This window comes from Phaenicophaeus curvirostris, chromosome 2 (genome assembly GCF_032191515.1).
Source record: "Phaenicophaeus curvirostris isolate KB17595 chromosome 2, BPBGC_Pcur_1.0, whole genome shotgun sequence".
Taxonomy (NCBI): domain Eukaryota; kingdom Metazoa; phylum Chordata; class Aves; order Cuculiformes; family Cuculidae; genus Phaenicophaeus; species Phaenicophaeus curvirostris.
In genome coordinates this window covers 46,007,126-46,023,266 of record NC_091393.1, presented here as the reverse complement: position 1 = coordinate 46,023,266, position 16,141 = coordinate 46,007,126, and positions in this window count along the sequence as shown.

Below are 16,141 nucleotides of genomic sequence, written 5' to 3'. Positions count from 1 at the left end.
GATGGTTGATAGGAATGGTTGGACTCAATGATCCTGTGGGTCTTTTCCAACCTAGTGATTCTGTTTGGAAAAACTTTGTAGTTAGAACTGGCAAAACTACATTTTTTTCCTCCTTTAGACTGTTATTTGTTATAACAGTGCCAGAAAAAATCCACAGCAACAACAACAACAATAATCCTTAAAACTGATGAGCTTGTAATGCACTAAGAAAATCTTCTAAGCCATTTAATGCTTATCTTATGGCTCCCTTGTATATATCCCCATTTATCTATCTCAGATGGAGCTTGTCTGCTTTTAAACTAAAAAAACAAAAGCACCAAAAATCTGTCTAATGAAAACTGGACAAGAAAACTTCACGTCTGTGTGATAAAAACCATCAGTTCAAGCCTTGATGAAAGAGTTGATATCCCTTTGCAAACCCTTATTTTAAATTCTCCTTTTAAGTTACTAGTAGATCACTTTGAAAAGAACTGGTAAGAATTCCAGAAAATTGTATGACATAAAAGGCACATCTTCCTGCAAATACCTACTCCTGAATTGTTTAAAGTAATATTTCTTGAAAAGTTTGCATTCATCCAAGTATATTTCATCTAATACTGTTGAAAATGATCCAGTTTAATTACAAGAAATGACATCTATGTTGGTGGAAGTCCAGGTTGTAAAGCTGTAATAAAATCTGTACCAGAAGGAATAATCTAAAGAATGATGAAGTCCTTTACATTTTATTCAAATCTGATTTTTTAAAAGTGGCATTTTTATATTCTTTTTTTTTACACCATAAAAAAGGAAATGTGCACATTGCCTCTCTACAATGAGTACACTAGAATATTTAATAAGTCCTTTGCAGACAAAAGGGGTATATGTTGAGTGTGATTATGCTGGGGTCATTTTTTTTGTGTGATTCTCCTCTTCCTGGCTAAGGGTAGTTAAAACCCTCTGCTTCTTGCTAAACCATTACTACAAGACTACTAGCATGATGAAAGGAGGCAGTAGCTTTTGGAATAACAGGGCAATTTCTGCCAAAAATACTGTCCCCTTAGGAACAGAAAAAAACACACTGTTGCTGTTGTGTTCCTGCTTTTAGCCATAGGCTGTACATGCGTAACAATGAGTGAAATTTGAGCAGAAATACATTTAACTTAGTTACCTTCTTACAGTTTCCTGACTAGATTCGAATATGTGGGTATAAACTAGAAGATAAAATATCAAAATAAGTTGTCTGGAAAATTTATTGAATGCAATTAGCCTTACCAAAAACCATCACGTGCACGTTTTTACTTGCCTTTTTACTGAGTGTTCACTGTGAGAGTTCTTCTGCCCTCCTTACTCAAGGAAAATGAATTTTTGCCAGAATTATGAATTCATGAGCAAGTTCTGTACATTATGTTCCAGCACATGGAAGGTCATTAGGAACTGGCTGAATGCTGTGCACAGAGGCTGACAATTCTTGTTCTCTCTCCTTGTATATCCTTCCAGCAGCCGGCTTTTTTCCTTATATATCTGAAAACCGTATTTTTAATAGTGCCAAACTGTTTACATTTCTGGTGTTCATATCTGTCTGCACTGTTCACGCCAATTTTATGGAAAACGGGTCACAATCTTTATTAACTGACACTGGTCAAAAAAAAAGACCCTCACCAGGAAAGTTTAAGTACTTGCATAAAATAATTCCCTAAACTAGGAATGTAAATGTAGGCATAGTAGAATTAAAAGTTTTTTGCATCCTAACTAATTTCTGAAAAGATTAGGACAGTTAAGTCTGGAGCAGTATTAATTTTATCTTTTGATTCTTCAATAATTCTTTTTCCATAGCTATGATTGGAATTTGTAATGGCAGGGGAGATTCTGTCCACAGATAACGTTCCACAGGTTTTACTGCTACCCTAGCACAGAGGCACAATTATTGGAGTTTATTCAGTGCCAAGATGTTGAATTCATGGGATATTTTACTCCTGATGTCGGTAGGGCCTGGATTCTTGCCCTTGTCCTGTGGCTGCAGAAGATGAAATTCTATCCACTCTGCAGTAAAAGACAAACTTTCTTGTATCTTCAGTCAGGACAGAATTTCACACTTTAAGGGTAACTCAAAATTACTTCCCCTTTGGTAGCAGCTTTTTAAGGCTCGTCTCCAAGCTCCTTTCCCCACTGCAGCTGTGCCCATTTGCCTCTGCACCACCAAAGTGGAAGAGATAAGAATGAGAACATTGGAAAAATTTAGATTAACAATACCTTAAAAAATTCGATTTTCGAGTTTTTCTTGGTCCTGGTGATTTTAGTGAGCAACTTTACCCTAGAGTCCACAGACAGCTGTGTTCACACAACTAATACGGATGCAAAGCATGACGCAGGTTTGATGAGATTGGAGCAATAGAACAGAACTCATCAACTTGATTTGACTTGAGCTGGCCTGGCTGCAAAAAAGCAATGCTACATGGATACACAGCCTTCATGTGTAAAGTAGCCTGTACAAAAGCGAAAAGATACTGTGTTCTTTTCATGATATACGGAGATGAAAGAGACATGGAAATTTTGGATATGGAGATGGTGCTTGTTAGTTTTTCACTTGTAACACTCCTTGGCTATCCTGGACATCACTGCTAATCATCAGAAAACTGTGGGTGTTCTGAGGTCAAAAGTGCCGAGAACAGAAAGTATAAAAAGCTGCATGAGAAGCAATTTGGTAACCTAGTTTCCTAAGGTGCATGTAATTGTGTTGTCAGCCATTGCCTTTTAGCTTTTAATGTCAGTTACCAATTTCAGCCATATGTGCAAAAGGATAGTGATCTTAAAGACAGTTAATGTCTTACAAGCTTTGTAAAACCCTGCAGATGGCCGGAAGAGAAAGGCAAATATTTCTTTAGAAGAGGGAAAGGTAAGCTCAGGTCCACTACTACCCTTTCTTCAGCCTAGCCAGAGTCCCCACTCTCTATTATGTAGGGCAGGTGTCAGAGAAGGCAAAGGAAGAAGGAGATTTCAGAACCAAAAGACATAGATCTTTACTGAATCAAGCTCTTTTAGTTGTGCTGCTCAGAAAAATATTTGTTGTTTCTTCCATGATGGCTAATGAACATTTCTGAGGTGAGCACTAATTCAGGATTCTCTGGCAATGCAAGGAAACGTTTTGATTTTCATTATGAGGCAAAACTAAAACCTTAAAAATACAAGTAAAGAAATAATTTCCTAAACAGCTTGAAGGAAACAGGAAAAACGACCTCCTTTCCTTTTTACCTCTGCTTTCCTCTTTACTGGATACAGGGCTCCCAATACCCCAGAGCATAACACCTATGAATGATATCTGATTTTTAATTGCCTCCCTTATCTGCACTCCTGCAAAACAAACAAACAAACAAATTAAGAAGCCTAAAGCTGGGCTTGTCCAGGGAAAATCTAGGTGTTTGTAGGACTGAATTCACCACACTTTTCCTCCTCTCTGCACTATTTCTCTGTTCTTCATTCTGACTTTCAATCTGCCCTGATGCCCTGATCTGACATAGCAACTACATCAGGGAGAGAGAAAACAGGATAGGCTTTCACTTTTGTTTGGCAGCACAAGCTTGCATTCTGTGCTTTGGAGGTTTTCAGAGGCTCTTTATTCCATGTAATGTTCCTGGAGTGCAGAAGCGTATCTTTTGTTCTTCCTTATAAAGGGATATTTTTATACACAAGGATATACAGTACACTGAATTACAAGAGTTTTTATGTATTGGATTGTGAGGCTTTAACACAGAAATTTCTGATGATTCTTTAATTCCGCCTTATCCGAAGCATTTAACTTCAAAAGCCTTAAAGCATAGATGAATCAAAGCCTCAGAATCCATCCAACACATGAACTAATTGTAGTGACATCAAAACCAGAATGAGGCTCTTAATTTAAACAGATTTCACTCCTAGCATGCTAAACATGCAGCCCACGTATATGTGCTAAGCTGTATTATCTCGGTATACATATGTATGGCTTTATATACTTGCAAGTAATTAAAACGAGGGAGGACAGATATATATATTCTCTGCATAGAAATAATCCTTTTATGCTTAACCATATCTTTTGTTGTTTTAAACACAGCTTCCACATTTGTGCTGCGAAACCTTGTATGTCCAAAGTGTCGAAGCCTGTATAGGTCTTTGGATTCCTTTAATATAGTTTCCATATTAGATAGCCAGATGGTTGAGAGTGATAATACTCTGTACTAATCACTTAGGAAGTCTACAGAGTGGTGCTTTGAGATTTAGACCCAGAGCTATAGCCATCACTCTTTTGATGGGAAGCCGCTGATACTATTCCAACCAATTGAATGTTTTTAAGTATATCAACACTGAACAAATTATCTAAACAGGAAAAAGACTGGTAAACAGCATTCAGTGCTAATGAAGAGGGTTTTGTCCAAAGGAATTAATTGTTTTTACAATGATCAGAGATCAACACGACATAACACCATAGTATTCACACACATCTGAAAAGATATTTTTGATTCTTTATAACCATCACAAATAGGAGAGATAGGAGCATTGCTAAGTTATTTTACAAAGGGAAAAATGCATAAGAAGCAAAAAGAAATATCCCAATGAATTCCTTAGTGCTTGATTTTTAATTCATACCAATTTTCTGTTCTGCAAATTTTAAGATTTTCTCATTCTGACAGATGAATCAGCAGAAACCTTTTCTCATAGTAACATCTATTGACATGCAGGAACACTTCTTGGTTTTGTGTTTCTAACACAAAATGTGGTTTCCTTTTTGGACAATGCATTTTTAATCCATGGGCACATTTTAGAGGAATGAAATATCAGATGTGCCCTTTCCTAATGTTATAGATTTTTTTCATATCCTTTATTGCTGCGGGTTCAGCATAAGAAAGGGAAAATATTTCTTTGTGTATTCTACTTTTATTGTTAAGCCTTTTATAAAAATTCATACTGCAGGCTCCACCCCAGGCTGGCAACCAGAAGCTCTGGAAAAAGAGACTGAAGCAGCACTAATCAGAACTCAAATATGATAACTAAGCAGACTAAACATGTAAACAAGTCCTATGCTGAGTGTTTTGTTTTGGTAGCACCAATTGTCATTTCAGTAGAGGAACAAACAACCTACTTCAGCCTATATCTGGCTTATTAATTGTAGAACACTTTAAATAGTACAGAGCAAACACAAAATAATGTTGCACAGAAAGGTTTGTAATCCACTTCTCAGAACTGGGTTGCTCTAGCAACAATTTTCAAGCAGCAGCAATGTTTTACTTTATCCTTAGGGTAAAATGAGCATCTTCATTGTCCTTATATTTGTACAGCATTGTACTAATGTTGCAAAGATGGTGGACCTCATAGAATCTACCTATTCAGCATTTTTTTTTCAACAGTACTGAACAAATATTTGCTCAGCATTTCTGAAAATCAGGCTGATTAACACCTGAGAACAGAAAACTAAAGCAAAAATAATAATTTATCTTCTTAATTCAATGTTTATTTTTCTTCTTCTTATGCTTAGTAAAAATAAATTAATGGTTTGGACGCTGCTATTAAATTGCTTATTTTAATTAGATTTTTTTCTCCTCTCTTAAATCCCTTATTCTGTGTAATATTTTCTATCACTGTGGATTCATTAGTTACATTACCATGCTATGTGGTATTTCGTGATGCTGCCCAATCAGCCTGAAGCCAGAAAGCCTGATTTTAACCTTGAATGACTTCATGGAGTTATTCTTAATACACGCTAATATATTAAAAAGCAAACACTGGGTCAGAAATTGTATAAAACCAGCATTCAGCACATACTAATGTTACAGCATGCAGTTGGGAAATAAACAAAGCTTTGAGGAATGTCTTTAAAATGAGAATGGTGCAGGCACATGGAGAGATAGATCGTGTAAACAAGTGGTGGGAAAGAACAGATGTGTGCTGTTTAGACACACGGGCAACCTGCCTAAGGGAAGTTTGGATTATTGAGCTAACATGGCAAAGACCTATAGTCTGTTCACATCTAAATCATAAGAGGTTTTGTGCATGTTGTGTGAAAAGTGTCCCTGCCTCTTCTCTAAAGAAGCATGCAGTTTCTTAGAGGATGGCACAGTTATACATGTAGCAAATTTACAGTTCATTTTGCCTAGAAATTTCTTCAGAAATGCTAGTAAATGCTGCACCTAGTACAAAATTCAACAGAGGTACAAGTTACAGGAGCCCCTCCACGATTGCTTCAAGTCAATAGAAAAACATGCTTCAGTAAGGATAATTACTTCAATAGGTGTTACTGGTTTTGCTTCCACAGATAGACCATCCCCATACTAAACCTTTACATTTCTCATACAGTAGAAAACACAGTTTAGCGCTGTCATTACCGTATGCAGGTGGTCCTGGATATACTTTTCATTTGTGAGGCCAGCTTCCCATTACAGGATTGCACCATAAAAAAAAACGCAAAAAACCTGATGGAGCGGGAAGGAGAGGAGAGACAGCTTAATATCTCCAGACACTCTGATGGAAGTAGTCCAGAGATTCATAGACCACAAAACTCATCTGACTTAACTTTCCTGCTTTCACAGTAGTTAGAATCCTAGTAAAAAAATAAAATGGACCAAAGAGGAAACATAACATTTAATCCATATTAGGAGACAAGACAAACATTTTTTTTTGTTCTATTTTAAGGCAGTTTGTAAAAAAATGGTACATAAAGTGTGGTAAGCCACCAGAGCACTAGGAGAAGGAGAGAATCTGTTATATAGGAATTGCAGCAAGTCAAACAATTACTGGTAGAGCTGAAAACTGAACGGTAATAGTCAGTAGTTCACTGCCACAAAAATTACTTTTCTGTACAGCTCAAACTTGCACCTTCTCAACAGTGTCAGAACCTTCCCTACCCCTTGTCCCTGCCACGTTTTATCACTCTGCTGAAACTTAAACAAAGAGTAGGGTCCTGCAGCAACTCGGAAAGGGAAAGGGAGAGAGGAAGGGAAGAGGCTGCAGATGAGACAGGTGATGCTGAGTGAGGTACAAGTTTTGAAAGGAAAAGCATTTCACTAAGTGTGTCCTGGCAGGACCCTGAAGGAGTGGACAGACATTACTTTCCCCAGCAACTCCAGCTGTTGCATTTTCTCCTGCTAAAGTAAGAGACCTTAAGAAGATTTGTACTGTAAGGCTTTGCAAGGTACACAGAACTGTTTGTGTGTGTCTCCCCATGCTGTTAGCAGAATTCAGGTAGGCATTTGGTTACGTTCTCTCCCTGCACAGTCACCAGCCTATCCTTCTGCAGCTCCCCATTGCTCCACTCTGGGCCTTTCACACTCCACCACTTGGCTCCAGCCCTTCTTACTGAACCAGAGAAAACAATTCAGTGCTGCTGTCTTTCTGTAGGGCCTGCAGGTATATTTCTACATTTGCTATGGCCGCTTCCCATGGCAGCTATGCACAGAAGACTGAGGACAGATGGAGTGGAAGGGGCAGGAGAGTGGCTGCTGCCACCCTGAATGTTGGGCACCTTGTGCAGTAAGACCAAAGTTTGAAATGCCTATAAAAGGACGGTCCCAATTCTCCTGATCTTGCCTACAGCAACTTGTGCTCTGGCTCACCTCAGGAAAGTGGAGGAAAAGAGGCAGTATGACAGTGATGGGTAAGGAAGAGTCTCAACAAATGGTAAGATTAAAGGAATTCAGTGTGTCCTGTAAATTGCTTCTCCTTTTTAACTAGTCAGGATTGTTTTTCAACAGAGCTACACTTGCCAGAAGACTACTAGTAGACCTTACAAAAACGGTGACCAAAGTGTGCAGGAGCAGTGAGGCTAAGATTGTCAGGCTTCCGGTAGGATAGAGGCTTACTGAGGTTTATTTGAGAGAGGGAGAATAAGTAACGCTGCTAGGCTGGAAGCCAAGCCACTAGAAAGGAGTTGTGGAGCAAAGGGGAATCCAGGTGAAGTCCCTGAATACCACTGCCATCTGATTTCTCATAAGCTGCCATTGTGCTAAGGAACAACTGCATGTGCTGAGAGATATTTAACCTCCCTTTGCAAGGTAGTGAAAAATTGTTTGAGTATAAGGTAAACATTCAGTATGCTGTACAAAGCTCTACTATAAAGTAAGCACAACATTATTTATACATCTTTTTTATGCCTATTTTTTATACCTGTAGTAAACAAGGTTTAACAGTGCATGAGATTACAGACCAATGTTTGCTATGACTAGCATTGCATAGGGTCTGCAAACAGTACATAAATACGCTATATGATACAGCAGAACGTCACTAATCCACAATAATGCAGGGAAGCCCCAGTGCAGATTAGTAGGGTTTGTGGATTATGGGCTGGGAGGGCATTCGAGGGGAGGTCAGCCACATCTCGCTCCAGATTTGCCTTCCATCTCAGTAGTGCAGTAAATCAGTGGAAGGAGCTGAGAGGAGCACTGTTATTCTGCTCACCTCTGAAGGACATTATAAGTAATATGGATGCTGCTATCACTTCTTTTTCACAAGTTATAGTAGGCCTACTCCAAACAGAGAATTGCACTCCTGGTCCCCCTTGAATCAGTTTAAACACTTAGCACACACCTGCTGTGCAAACACATTAAATCAATGTAAAGTGAGGTTACGTTGTGCATGTGGAATCGGCAAGAGACTAACCTGCTCAGAGCACAGCTTGCATGGATGTACCTTGATGTGCGTGCAAGTCAGACCTTGAATGCAAAAGTTAGTTTCTAAGACTTTCTGTACAAAAGAGTAGTAACATAAACAAATCTGTGGTGCTACTTTGATTTTCAATATATATATAATGACTATTTCCACTCATTCAAAGGACAATGCTGCCTAGTTCACATTCATCTAAAATCATTTATGGGCTAACCACGTTTCTCACTAATGATACAAGTCACATACATTTTTAACAGAGAAGGATGCTTTTTCTTGTCTAAAACTGACATACTGTAAAATGTCATATGGGTGATAATCAAACTTACTATCACGATAAAATATCAGTATAGTAACTGTTTTGATTAAACATTTTATAAATACATGCACTATTAAAGAAATTGAGTGACTGGGACCAATATTGATTTTCATTGTAATTTATTTCTTGAAATAAATTGTTTCTTTTCAAGAAACAAATTGAATAATAGATATTGAAAAAAAGAAGACTGTGAAGCCTTTGGCTTTGTATCAGGCAAATTTTAAATTCTCTAAAAAGTGGAATATATGTTATTTCTGATACAAGACATCACAAATGTCTTGGCAAGGGCATGGGTAGACATGATATGTGATTAATGCTAAAATGCTGATTAATGCTAAAAAATGACCAGAGGCAAACGCTTGATATAGATGATTTTAAAGAGATTAGCTCTTCGTGACACACGTTTTCCTCTCAGCACTCTGTAGGTTCAAACAACAAGTCTGTACATTTTGAGTTTATTGACCTTTGTGAATATAGTACTTGAAAACTGGTAACAGATTTCTTTGAAAATCAATGCCAATCATGAAGCTGTTTGTTATCCACTGTTTTCTCTCAAGTGTGATTAATAAAAAGAAAAAAGAAATCACAAAAAGTGATACTCTAAACTCTGATTAAAAAAATAAATAGTAATTCCATTCTTCTTGGGAAAAGCGAAATGCAAAAGAGATGGATGCTTTATCTGGAACTCCCTCAGACATATATACAAATGTAATTCATCACAGCCCAAGAAAACTTGTAATAGTCAACCCTATCTTTCCACAAGAAAACACTGTGTGGAAGTTTAATGTTATGGAGAAACGCTCACTTGGAAACAACCAGCAAGCTAATCTGCTTCTTCAATTTATTTTGATCTAAGCTCTCAAAGTAAATGAGTTGATCCATGCTGCTGGGCCATATTTCAGTGTGAAACATATGGGATAAAATTCAGGCTCCATTGCTGTTAAGAGAGGTTACTTTTTAGTGATGCGGTGAAGCCAGGATTTGACCTTTTTTTCTCTTATCACCATTGAATTCTTACATGGAATAGTGAGAAGTAGAGACTTTTATGTAAGTACTGATTTTTCTTTAAAACATGTTTTTCTGACACATTTTCTGACAGCAGCACATGTGGCCTTTTCTCAAGGAATTTCCTAGAAAGGTATCTAAGCCTAACTGGCTGCATGGGAAATCTCTTGCGGACAAACTAGTTTCTAGCTCTGCAAACAGATAGAATATAGGAACTATGTACCTAAAGGTCTGCAGGACTGAGGCCTTAGCAACATCAAGACAATCAATACAAATGTTGAAACCCAGTTACTAGTCAATAACCAGGTTCCCCAAATCAGCCACAGTTGTAATATGGATGGGGCCCTACAAGCTATTCAAAGGAAACATTGCAAAAGCTGCTTGCCATTTAATGATTGCATTAACACCATTATCTACCACCTAATCGATGCAGTGATTGACAACTTTGCAAATCAGATTAGCTTTCCATCTGGGTATGAGAGTAGCATGGCTAGGAATGGAAAATTGTGTGGGCCTCAACTTATGGCAGATGACCAACAGGCAAAGGTATAGATCAGAAAATCACTGATATTGCAGATTAGTTGCAACAATTAAAAAACATATCATATTAAAATCACCCCTGTGATTTTATTCACAGTTTGCATCCCATTGCTGCAATGCTGCTCGTGTACAGCGAGGGGAAGTTCCCACCCAATGACATCATAGTTTGTCTTTGGCTACAGCCAGCTACATATTTTTAAAGAGGTCCTGTTTGTTCCATAACTGAACTCTTCACCTTTTGATTACGTGTTTTGTTTGGGGGTGGGGTTAAAGGGATAAAGCCTGCTAGCAAATGTACTTAAATTTGGCGTCCACAGGCTCAGACTTGGGTGGGCTGCATTCCCTCCTCCAGTTACACCCTAGCTAAAATCCTCATATGTTAAAACACTTGACTAATTCAGCCTTAATGATTGGGTCATACCCTGGAAAGCAAGTTCAGAGATACTGGAAATGTGTGCTGATAAACCCAGACATAATTGTAGAAAAATATGTGGATAAACTAAGAGAACATACTGAGAAAAAAACAAGTTAAAAATCTCTTAATCATGACGAAGTGTCAAAAAATACATACAGCATGCTACACTTCCAGTGACACGTGTTTATGAGTAAAAAATAAAATCCTTGCTAATCAGAAACACCAAACTGAATATTCCCTTCTTCTTCAGCTGCTATAAACGCATACTTGCTTAATGATATTTTCTGTGCTATGTGAAGGGCTTACACAAATGTCACACAAGCACAGTCACATCATAAGGGCTAGAACAAAGGAAGAGCTGGGTTGTCACACAAGTACTAGTATGTGGAAAAGATATTTTTGTAAATGGATCTTCATAACAGTGGAGTGAGCCATCCATAAGCTTGAACTATCGGAGAAGTTTTATGTCATGATGAAATGAAGTGGATTTGTTATTACAGTTACAGAAACACAACTTCTCTTTATTCTCTATAGCAGTAATCTCTAAGATGGGATCAGCAGGTAATTTTGTAACAATCTGTGGTTAATTGATAGTGTGTTAGTACTGCTTCTTTTCTTCCAGATACTGGGAGGAGTAGCCAGGAAAAGTCGAGAATCTCATTTAAACACTTGGAATGGGACAGAAATAAGTATTGTAACTGCCTCTTGTATGCCCTGTCCTCTCAGAGAAAATGAAGGACAGAGTCACAGCTGGAACAGTTAGGAATGACTAAATATTTTCTTAATGTAACTTTTCCATTGGAGCAGCTGCTGTGGTTGTCCCTGTTTGTTCCACAAATGAAATGGGAGGTGACCCACACCACTAGTATTCAGTGGTCCTCGCTACAGCCTGGGAAAGCCTGCTTTAGAGAATCCACAACACATACTCCAAAGAAGAGAAGCAGAGTAGATGCTGGATATATTTTTCATTTTGAAAAAGTTTTAGCTTTCAGAAAACAGGTAAGAGGTTGGATATGATCTCAAATTTGTGGTTTTCCCTGTTTACCATTTAAGCTTTAGGCCCTTGGAATGAAAATAAAGTCAGCAAGTGGTAGAAACTTAAAGCATTTTAGGAAGCAATAGGGGAAGTAAAAAAAAAAATATTCTGTTCAAAGCTCTTGCAGGAATTTGACTTTATTCTTTTATAAACGTTCCGACACATATTCTGATATGTCTCTGTTGGAGTGAGAAGGGTTAACGTGGAACTAATCTAATAAACAAATATCATCTTCTCTAACTGTGTGATCTGTCGCATTGCAATGTGCTCTTTCCAAAGCACTCTTAGTGAATGGTTTGGCTTCGTACCATAGGAGACTGCGATACAAGAACTTATTTAAGGAATCCTAGTGAGTCTGTTTCTATGAGGTGTTGATTTATACCAAGTTATAGTCAGCCTCATTTTCTTTGAATTTAGCTGAGTGGTAAGGCTGCATGCAGTTTGGTCTCAAGTTCTTTAGGTGGATGATTCTAGGAATATATATGGTAGATACTATGCTGATGATATAAATATCCATTTTACCATGGAGGATTATGGGACCAGGGTGGGACCTTTGCCTATTTGGCACAGCTCTCATGGTACTCCAGTATAAATAAAAAACAACCCTCCCAGCCTACATTTTTTTTCCAACATTCTATTTATCAGCCCCATGAAAATGGCTTTCAACAGCGATCATTATCCATAGCTTTTGTCAGCTAAGTGAGAGCCCTCTCACACAACCACATCCACTCACTCTGAAATTGCAAACTAAAAGTCATGAAAGTCTTTCCCATCAGAAGAAAAACAGATCAGCATGGTCCACAGCATTTGATAGCTGCAATTCTTAAAGCAGGAGTAGAGATCAGAGCAGGCACACAGGAATCTCCTGATAAGACAATACCACCTATGCACATCCCTGCACAAACAACACGTAGGCTCCTTCATGGATTGTCTTAATGGAATGTTATAGGATGTGTCTCTGCAAGTTAAATGACAATGATGATTACTATTATTATTATTATTATTATTATTATTATTATTATTATTATTGCACATGTATCTATTTTATCTAATCCTTTCCACACTAATATTGATATCTCAGATAGACAGTATTTTCTTCCATCCTCTTTTTTATACTCAGCTTCCTTCTTCTACACTGTACAACTGAGCCAGTTGGCTTGGCCTCTTTACAAGGTGTTCATTCTCTCATCCCAAATGCTTTTCACTTTATGGCCTTAACACCTAAAAGTTGTGGCTAGTGTATATGTGCCAAATTTGTCCTTCACAGCTTTTGAGTCAATGCAGACATGCTCGCTCCAACCACAGTCCAGAAGCTTTCGTAAGTACTTAAATAACTCAGAATCAGAAACATTTTAGAGAGATCTTAACAGAGCTTGTATATGAAATGAGAATTATCAGCCTTGCAATTGAAATCCTAGACATGTAACAATCATGTTTTTGATTTATTTTTTTCCCCTTGGAGCTTCCATTGGTTATTATGGTACAGTTATGAAATAATTAAATTATTTTCTTTCTTAATAGCTTTCGTCCTCTGCTTTATTACTACACAGCAATGTTTCAACTATATTTCTTTTGGCATAACTTATTTTGAGTCATGGTTGGCCTGCCAGGTTGGATCTTTCTGTCTATTGTGGATGTTTGTTCTACAAACAAAATCTAGGTCTTCAGCGACACTTGCCACTTACCCATGCCAATATTTGTTATCCGCTTCACTACCCAGTCTGTAGCAATGCCAAGCAGCAACATCAAGAGAATATGGGTTTTTCACATCAGCAGTCACTTTGAACTACAAGTTGGTTTTTGCTATTCAGGGGAATTTATGTTGCAGCATTGATTTTGACACTTAACAACTGTACAAAATTAAACAAATGGGGAATCTAAAGATAAAAGACCAACATGGTATATTACCCGTGTGATCCTCTCCTTTATCTCCAGTTGAATAAAGGGTTTAAATTCACTGTGTTTACCTTACGTCACGCAGGGCCCATCTTCTAGATTTTCTGCTATTTTGTTTTTTGCCTTTAACACTTGTAACTCTATAACTTCTGTTGCTATAAAAGGCACAAAGGCCCTTAAGATGTGCCTTTTCTTCCAGGGACAAAAGCATCTTTTCTTTAATTGTATGGTCTGACAATCAATATCTCCTACAGAGGTGAAGTCCTAACTTGAGGACAGTCGTCAAGTCAGCATAGCAGTAACCAGGATGAATCTTAGCAATTTGGATGATGCACCTAGGAGAAAGAGTCCTTTAACTAGTAGTGTCTGCAAGATCAGAATCTGAGTAATTCCAAACCCCCACAATTACATTTATCAGCTTATAATCACCATATAAAAGCTGTCAGAGTGGGATTGCTGCATTTGTCGTCCTTGCCAGCACCACAGCTGGGGTGTGAGAAAACTCATGCCTTCACACTGAAGCAATATAACTTGTCTCTTGTTTTGGGCTGTCTGATATCTCAAAATCCATGGCCAGAAATGCAAAGCAGAATCACACATTAAAAAAATACTCACTTGGAAGGGTCATTCCTTGACCAGCAATCAAAGGTAGTACCAACATGCACTCCTGCAATGCCCAAGGGTACACTTCACCTAAGTTCATGCATGTATATTAATTGAGTAACCTTGAGATGCTGCATGTAAGTCATATAGCTGGGCACACGGAAACTTGTGTGTCAACAGATTGAAAATACTGTCCACGAAGAGTCTTGATTGATAATGCAGGTTTATTACATTAAAATTTCAGGTACAATAAACTTCTTTTCCTAATGCATGTTCTTATGCTGTAGCACATTTTCTATTAATTATGGAAGATATTTTCACATGCTTTTTCAATGTCATAGACCCTTCCTGGATGCCAGCAGATGGACCTCTGGGAAAAAAGGAGATATATTTCCTTTCCAGAAAGCAGCCTTCTAGAAGCTTATTCCCAACTTTAAGTAAACTTTGTGGAAGAAGGAGCGATGCCCTCTGTCAGGACCAGCTTCTAACCACTCAGGATCTTACCCATTAAAACTCACAATGGTGGTGCTGAATAACTAAAGTTAAAGTAACTAAAAATGAAGTTTATCAGTAGTTATATTATTGTAGTAGAAATAGATTATACCATTTTATTGCATCTACTTCAGCTGTTTCTTCAAACTATTTTTTATTTCTTTCTCCTTCAAAATCTCTAGAATGGAGCAATCCTTGCATACAAGGAGACAACATGAGTATTTCTGCATGCCTTGTTTTCTTTTAATGTCAAATAGTTTCCCATTGGACAGAAATGGACATTTTTCTCCTCATTTATTTTATTTTATAACAGATACTTGCTGACAGCTGTGCTGCCAGGCTAATGTGGAGTCTTTGCAGGGTGAACATTGTAAAGAGAGAGTTATTTAGTGTCACTGAGGTAAAACCAGGATGCCTACTGGTGCAAGACTTGAACAAACAGCCATTTTGACTACAGAATTATAATCTGTACAAACAGTAGCTCCAATGTGAGGTTTAACATTTGCTGTACTTCTGTTCTGGTTTGAGCAAGTGTGGAATCAGTTTTCTGGCTTTTTAGCTAAGCCTCGTCTAACTTCATTTTCTGGAAGTTAACTGCATGTTTTTCAGGCAGTCTGATAACATAGGGCACTGGTATGCAGAAAGGCCATTGCTTACATCTATCACTATGGAGCTGAAGGCCATCCTCAAGGTGCTAGAATGCTGTAATTGAAAGGGGTGAAAAGTGGTCACACTGCAGAGAAGAGTGAACAGGACAGCTGACCCTAAACTGACCAACAGAGTATTCCATCCCACCTATGTCATGCTCTCTATAAAACTGGGGAGCATAAGGGTCAAGTCCTTTTCTTCAGTGGCTGGTGTCCAATACTGACCTTGTCTGTCTTTTTCCCGTAATGCTGGAACTGTGCGTTCCTGAATCCGGTTCCTGAGTCCAGCTCCCTCCTGCCACTGAGCCCAGGCTGGGAACTTTCCCCTTGCCTGCTCTGCAGTATCAGTGGTGACGTAGTCATTGAGGAGGAGGGTAATTTTGTATATATTATTATTGTTGTTGTTGTTACATAAAAGCTGTTTCATTTTTCAACTCATAAATCTCTTTTTCTCACTTCCCTTTCCTGAGGTATGGGGGGATTGGGATGGCAACTGCTCTGGATGGTAGCTGCCGATCAGGCTGGGCTGGTCCTAAACCATGACAGCTTACATTCAGATGTGTTGCTGCAGTCCTTATTTCTGTTAA